Source organism: Mytilus galloprovincialis, chromosome 10, assembly GCF_965363235.1.
Source record: "Mytilus galloprovincialis chromosome 10, xbMytGall1.hap1.1, whole genome shotgun sequence".
In the NCBI taxonomy this organism is placed as follows: domain Eukaryota; kingdom Metazoa; phylum Mollusca; class Bivalvia; order Mytilida; family Mytilidae; genus Mytilus; species Mytilus galloprovincialis.
The window spans coordinates 13,968,370-13,977,331 of NC_134847.1; positions in this window are offsets into that span (position 1 = coordinate 13,968,370).

Genomic DNA, 8,962 nt, shown 5'->3' on the forward strand with positions numbered 1-8,962 from the left:
ATATATATATATATACAACTCGTCTAAACATCAACCCAACAATGTTAGATCTGTAAATTTGCTTTCGCACATTTTTGGTTCTTCCCTCGCCGGGATTCGAACCCATGCTACTGTGATATCGTGACACCAAATCGCCTGCACTGCAGCCGTCCCGCTAGACCACACGACCACCTGGGCTCTCAAAAAAAGAGCTTTCGCTGGCCGTGACACCTTTGTAGATTTCGAAAAAGAGCAGGATAATGCCGCTAAAAGGCAGCATTCGCACCCGCAAAAGGGATTAATATAAAATGCAATAGCTTGTTTCCCAATCCGCTATAGAATATGTTTAAACTAACAAACGGCAACCATGTCTGTCGTTGTTTTATGAAAAAAGGGGGGATACATCTTCTCAAAGTACTGATGTATTTATTAACATAAAAAAAACTTCATATACTATAGTGTCATAAACATAAAGACTATTTTATATAATTCTAAGATCCTTTTGAGTTTAAATAATCACCAGAATTTCATTTTTTTTTCATAACATCATGGACCGGTCGATAACTTTACAGTTCATTTTAAGATATGCATGCACTGTTGAACTTGAATAAAACAATGAAAGTAAATCTTTTTTTTTATATTTTTTCCGTTGAATGTTCATACTTTAACAGAGCACTCAAGCAACACTTTCCCTGTGGCTTGAACTATAATGAGAACATCTAGATAAGACACATCCACTTTGTTTATCTCCAAATTCACAACCTGTTGTAAATAATAATCCAAAAACATTTGAGCTTTATTTGAAACTAGAATAAATTTCGTATTCCGATTCCATACGAACAGAAACGAGTTCATCCGAGATTGCACGATTGCCTGCTTTAACAATTCTTACAACCACAAAGGTTTAATCTGTACGTTCAATCTTTATCTTAAAACAATAATAATCTTTAAATAAACTTATCATAGATACCAGAATTAAATTTTGTATGTATGCCAGACCCGCGTTTCGTCTACAAAAGACTCATCAGTTCTGGTCATTATTGAATTATCATTTGAATAAAAAGGACACGGTAAAATCAAAATCACATAATTTATGTAAAAAAATCTTAATTCTATTATTTAGAAAATAAGTATCACAATATATAAATAATACCTTTATTTTTTTATTTTATACAATACAATACAAATAAAATTATGTTCATCATAGTGACATTGTGTATTACAAAAATGTGTACAATATTGAAATATTTAAATTTAATTACACCCAGCCCAATGGACTTTTAAGTCATAACATATAAATAAAGTCAGTTACATTACTTGAAATATTTAAATTTAATTACACCCAGCCCAATGGACTTTTAAGTCATAACATATAAATAAAGTCAGTTACATTACTTGAAATTTTTATATCCGTATGAAGCATCATTGCTTCCAATTTTGTCATGATTATTAATTTCGGGTTGAAATACTTCAAAAACTGTTTGTAAGCATTATTCCTTGATATGTAACGTCAATGCTAACTACTTGAATGAAGTCAGACGCATTTTGAGAATAACATTTGTCGATATTTTTACCTTTTCAAAACAACTAATGACAAACTATGTGTTACATTGTATGAAGGCAGGACAATTATACTCTCAAATATGCAAAACTAGACGTTACGTACCATGATGTGCCATATCCCATATTTAGAACACGAGCCGCAACATAAATCTGCATTATGTCCCCAGTAACTCATCTGTTTATCGTTCTGTGAGGCTAAGTCCCAAGTAACACATCTGTTTATCGTTCTGTGAGGCTATGTCCCCAGTAACACATCTGTTTATCGTTCTGTGAGGCTATGTTCCCAGTAACACATCTGTTTATCGTTCTGTGAGGCTATGTCTCCAGTAACACATCTGTTTATCGTTCTGTGAGGCTATGTCCCCAGTAACACATCTGTTTATCGTTCTGTGAGGCTATGTTCCCAGTAACACATCTGTTTATCGTTCTGTAAGGCTATGTCCCCAGTAACACATCTGTTTCTCATTCTGTAAGGCTATGTCCCCAGTAACACATCTGTTTATCGTTCTGTGAGGCTATGTCCCCAGTAACACATCTGTTTATCATTCTGTGAGGCTAAGTCCCCAGTTACACATCTGTTTATCGTTCTGTGAGGCTATGTCCCCAGTAACACATCTGTTTTTCGTTCTGTGAGTATTCAAGCACATATAAACAACAAACACACATGTACCTTGGTCATTTCGTAAGATAGATTGACAAGTTTTACCACATTTTTTTTCCTGTATGGTTGTCATAGCAACGCCAGTGATGCTCTGGATGTTTGATCTGAGCACAAGTGAGACCATGAGCTGCGATACCAGTCGACTGGTCTCCGAATGGACAGGAATCTAAAAATAAACTAAAGTAAGTATCGAAAATATTTTTTGAATAATAACTTCTAGATATTAGTTTTGATGCAGATCATTGAATTTAGATTTATTTTGTGTATTGTATTCTGATTAAAATAAGATAAATGAAATACTCTTTACTATGAAAAAGTCCTATTTTGGTAATTTTTTATGAAGGTTTTTCAAAGAAAATTAAGTTATAATAAAATATTTTAATAACTGTACCTAGTACATGATAAAATATTGAAAACAAAATAAAAAATCACTAAAAAATAATGTATTCATTAAGTCTTGATTTTTTTTTTTTTTAGTAAAAACGTCTGTAAATAAAAATAAGAAGATTTGGTATTTGAGCGAATGACATTAATCTCCATCCATGTCACAATATGCAAAAAGTAAACAAATATAGGTCCAATATAAAAAAAGAAGCTGTGGTATGATTGCAAGTGAGACAGTTTTCCGCAAGTGACCAAAATAACACAAAATTAACAATTATAGGTCATCGTACGGCCTTCAACAATGAGCAAAGCCAATACCGCATAGTGAGCAATAAAAGGCCCCGAAATTACATTGTAAAACACTTAAAATGAGAAAAATAACGGCCTCACGAAAAACAAATATGAAACACATTAAACAAACGACAACCACTGAATTACAAGCTCCTGACTTAGGAAAGGCACATACATACAAGATGGGGCGGGGTAAAACATGTTAGCGGGATCCCAATACTCCCCTAACCTATGACAGTGGTATAACAGTACAACATAAAAACGAACTATAAAAATCAGTTTAAAAAGGCTTAACTCATACAAGTGGACATAGACAGGTACTAGCTTGTACATCCTAACAACAAAATGACACTAGGTACATATCAGAAAGTATGGTCCCCAAGGCTTGTCTCCGTAAAGCAAGCTACAAAAGGTCTAACGACTCTCAAGAGCCTGTGTCGCTCACCTTGGTCTATGGGCAAACAAAGGACACTCTCAAACACTGTAGGAGAGGCTTGATCATGACAGCAATCTCTATTTTGGTGATCTTGTATATCTGATCTTTTAGTCTGTTTAGTTTCTTTGACTTGGCCAAGTTTAGTTAAATTTGCCTAAGTAGTTTCAGGAGAATAACGTTTTACAAGAGTACAAAAATTAAAAAAAAAATTAAAAAAAATTACTATGAAGGACAAAATCTCTTAAGGGGTCAATTTTGATTTATTTGTAGATCTTACTTTATTGAACAATTTTGCTGTTTACAGTTTATCCATTGTTTATAGCAATTGTTTATGTAACTGATTTCTTTAGTTGACATGTTTATGGCCTAATTAACATCTTTGATGGTCTTTAATCTGTTGATGACTCTATATCGGGTTAATTACTGTGATCACTACGATTTACACGGGTCAATGTTTACTTTGCAATTTCCTTCAATCCAGACAATTTGTAACCTTCGTTTCTAATGGCTTCAATTTTTCAATTGTTTTTTTTATAAATATAAAATCCACGAATTTAAAACCCCATGAACATGTAAATGTTGCTCAAACCACGAAAATTGATACCCACGAATTAAAGTACTTTCACAGTATTAAATGTACTAGTTAAAACATTGTTGTGACGTCATTCAATTGTTTTGCCTGTTCTTTATTTCGGTGATTAGACTATCATTTACCTGTAAGAAACCATTATGTTACCTTTAGCTGTCCAATATTTTTAAGAATAGCCCTCTTCTTTCTTAAAATTATTGGACAGCTAAAGATAGCATATATATCTGATTCTTACAGGTGAATGATCATAGTTCAAACACTGAAATAGAAAAACTATTAAATATCCTAATTGTTTTCATCATGTAAAAAAATACAACCAAAGAACAAATGACAATTAAAATAACATTTTATTACAGTCAATTTCCAGTACAATAATTTTGTCACTCATCAAAACAGTTTTTTGAGGGAAAAAATCACTTTCAAATTGATTTTTCCGACGTAGTCGGTATAGTTTCGGTTTGTGCCCTTTGAACTTAAGGACGCTTAACTATGGCAACAAAATACGCATGCTCGAAAATCATTTCTGTGATTGGACAAAATGCTGTCATAGTGGGTGATTTGGTTGTGTTTGAAAAAACGTCTCGTTAATTATATCGTGATGGAAAGCAAGTGAAAAACTATAAATATTTGAACTAGTCAAGATCTTACAAAGATTTATATTTTTATTAAATAATTGTTTCTCTAATAGCTCTTTGCATCCGTGACAGCTGTTTATTCGGGACAATTATATAGTTTTTAATGTAAACTTTGATGTACGAACGTACATGACTTTTAGAACGCACCTACGCATGTGAGATTTCCGCGGGATTTTGATGAATGTAAACAGACAGATACGAGGACCGAGAATACTGAACACAAACAGAGAAAACGTAATTTAAATGGTATCTTTGTGCTTCTGAAGGTTATCGAAATGATAGTTTTAAACATATACTCAAATTTAAATACGTCGGATATCTTTTTTAAAGATAGTTCTTGTTAACACTACCAATTCCTATATCACAGCCATTTTCTCTATTTGCACTAATTCAATAGGTTGTGTATGCTTGTTGTAAGTCTTGTTTTTGTTGCCAGTCTTAATTTCTTTTTTCAAAAGATTTATCATCGTGCGTCTTTAGGTAATCAAAATTGACCTCTGGTGTTGCTCTTATTCTTCCTAACATCATTTTCAACTACCATTAAAATGAAAAAAAAAACGATAAAGTAATACTTCTTAAATTTGATAGATCATGCCGCAATACAAGGACCAGTAACAACCTAAAAATTATCCTGTGTACAAAGTGCGAATCTAAAACTTCCTTCATGAACTAGGGGACTATAATACTTTTTAGAATTTTCAGTTTTCGGCGTTGATTTACAAGTTGTTGATTTTTACAGTTATTGTTTGAATATAAAAATAATGCAACACTTCGCTTATGAATAACGATGAATATGGGAAGCAGAATAAAGGAAGACATTACCGCATTTTATCTGTCAAACAAACCAATCGTGTGTTCGATTCGCACTTTGTTCGCAGTGATCGTTTTATAAAAGGTTTTTTTCAAAAGAAAATCGAGACAAAATTACGTTTCGGTAAAATTTAAAAACAAAAGGGACTCAATACACAAATAAACAAAAAGAGAGCGATACGCCCTTGCAGGAAGAAAAAAAAAACAGAAAAAGGGGGGTATTCAGGTGGTACCGTTTGAGTAAAAAATAACAGTCACTTGAAAATTCAAACAAAAGAATATAACTGATTGCATGTTGATAGCTCTTCGTTTGTTCATATTTATTATGTATTTGAGTTAAAATCGACTGCAGTGCACTCGATATGGATTAACAAGAACCTGTCTTCATATGCTATTCTTTTTTTTCATTAGCCCTGTAAAAAATAAAACCCAAGAAGAAACAAGAAAATAATAGGAGAGGACTACATTTTGAAATATAATATATATAAAACTTGCCATTATTAGCTGCTTTGGCTATATTCTTTTAAATCCACACTTAAATAATGTATCTGAATAGAATCTGAATACACATTTGATTTTAATCCAAAGTTTGAAACAACACAAAAACTAATAACGACATCTCTTTCTTTGTTTTTCCATTAAGAATATAATTTCACCACTTTATCCATTTTGAAACACAAAACGCATGTAAAAGTATTCATGGAAACTATGTCCGGAAACTATGAGTTGTCCTTGTGCAGGCAAAAACTATGATACGCATACCCTGTGTCTTATTCTTCATGTAGCAATACATGTTGTGTACCTTTAGCGGTACTTTATTTTTGTCTATTTTTATTATTTGAGCTACTGTTTTAAGGGGCCAACATGTAGGATATATTTTAATGTAAAGAAATTTATTCTCAAAACAATGTTCATACTTAATGAAGATAAATCTTTGCTTGCTTTTTCTTTTGTTTTACCTTTTTGAAGTGTTAAACAATGTTTTAAGTAAGATATAAGCCTCTAACAGCCCATTTTGTAAAATATTGAACAGGTCTTCGGCCTGCAGCCTCAGAACTGTTAAATATTTTACAGAATGGGCTTATATCCTTTACATAGAACACAATGCATAATGCCGTTACATTGAAACATTTAAAGCGCAAATTTTAGAAACTTAAGGATATTTGCAACTCCGTCTTGAAAAAAATAATCTTTTTTACAAGACTATAATTATAAATTTATGAATAAAAATAAAGACACCCAACAGCAGAACAAATAAAGAGTCCGTGTGCGTCAGGGAATGATTCTTAAATTTTTCATACATTAAACATTTGTATTTCACATATGATATGCCAGCTTTAGCTGGCACTTATGGTAGAAGCATCGTTTTAGAATAAAGAACGATAACTCTCTCTACACGACCCATCTGAAAAGTTTCGTCACTCTCGTTAAATCTCGTACGATTATTTTTTTTAATGGCGGTCGAATTTAACGTTTCAACGCGAGCTTGAAAAAACGGAACAGATCGGAATAATTTCGATGTTTAATACGACATTAATTTTTATTTGTTTACAAAATCAAGAATTCAGAAATTTTGGTAACTTGTGTAGTTTTTTTAAATTTTATTGTACCACGGAAATTACCGAAGTTAGGACAACAACAACTGACGCCATGTTTCGTCTGCTTCATTTTTCTATTATCAGTGAGGTCTAAACAAATTACTTAAATAATCACAGGTCCTTCATTTAAAAGTCACAAAATCATAATTAACGATAACAGATTTAGCGTAAAAGTTCCGTCCAGCCATAGGGACAGAAAAAACCTCTACAAGCAATACATTTCGGATTTTTGTTTTTATAATGACCATGCGGCATGCGGGGTAAACTCCGGTGCACTGGTTGACCTTGACTACTTATGTTCATCTGCCACATAATTCCGCACATCAAGGACCAGTGATAATGACGTTGGTTATACTGTTGAATGTGATCACGGTTATTCATGTGTAGCCAATGGCGAATCGAGAAGTTTTCATAAGGGGGCACGCTGACGGGGCGCTCCAGTCATGATTAAGCGATTCCCTATGAAATCAACAGTTTTTTCCAACGAAAATGCCCCCCCCCCCCTCCCTGGATCCGCCTATGGTAGCCCACAGACTAAATCACAACTTTAATAACAACAGTTTAAAACAAACAAAAAAATATTCAAATAATTCACAATCTTCTAATTCTGTACTTCCTAAAATGGCAAACTCTCAACAAATATTTTTATTGATTATGTCACATTTCAGATGTCTACCTTATAAGTCCCAGGAGAAGGAAACTGTTTTGTTTTCTCTCTCTCTCTAAGTTTAATCATAAAAAGGAAACTTGAGTCTGAGTAGTACATTTAGTACTGTATACTGTGTATGCTCCCATATTCATTATTGTTCAAAATTGGATTTTATGGGAAGATGGAGTTATTATGATAACACACGTGAATACCATGCTTTGATTAACCGAATATTTCAGTCCCTCCCCGTAATCGATCTCTCCTACTTGTTAATGTAGTAAGCGGAATATAACGACTGAATTATTCGGGTTATGCTTTGATAGGTATATAATGCAGGGCATGTTACTTGGAAGTATGTGGTACATCCTTTAAAATTCAAGATGCAGCAGTCCCCTGTATATTTTATGCATCAGTTTAAACCTGATCAAAACATTTTCGCTCTACTAAAGTACTTTATCACTATATACATGTATCACTATCAGGTTCACATTTCAATCTATTTAGCAATACACACTAATGGTTACATGTATATAACATCACAGTACCAAAATTGCAAACTGCAGAAATCTTACAAGTTTTCTTTCACCATTATCTAATTAAATCATCTTTTTAAAATGAGCAAATTAAATTTGTTACCAGGATCCTTTTCTTCAAAAAATAATAGTTGAAGCATGGAATAATGTCAAATTGTTTGAAATATTTGAAGAAATAAAACAACACATATGTTTATATTCCAGTTTTAAGGATTTGAAATTAACCATACAGTCATGTAATGATGTATGGAATTTGGGTACTGACCTCATTACAGTATCATGGATTGTTTGGAGGTCATTTCAACCCCATTTTTCTATAACTCTACATGGACTCAAAATTAAATTGGTGTTACTATATTATAAACAAGGACAGTCTACAAAATAAGCACAGAATAAACTTTTTCCTGGTACATTTAAAAAAAGTTGGTGAAAAAAACTGACAATATAGGTGCAATTCGGGTATTTTCATGTTAGCAACTTCACAACAGAACAACAAATTTATTTTCATGACCAAAAAACAAGTACAATTCGTAAGGCAATAAAATGCTTTGCCACGCACAGCCTGATATGACCACAGATGTATATTTAGCATATAAAAAACATCAAATTTTTTATGTCAGTTGAAATCAAACATATTTTAATATTGGACCCTTCAAACTTCAATATGGACTAATTTAAAAACAGGTATCAGGTGAACCCAAACATTTCTATTCAGCAGAAGTCTCTGACTCCTTAATTTCATATGATAGTAAGTCCTACAAAAATATTGAAAATGTGTACATTTAATTTTTTTCTAGCTTCTCTCATGTGAAAGCGGTACCTTTTTGGTCACTA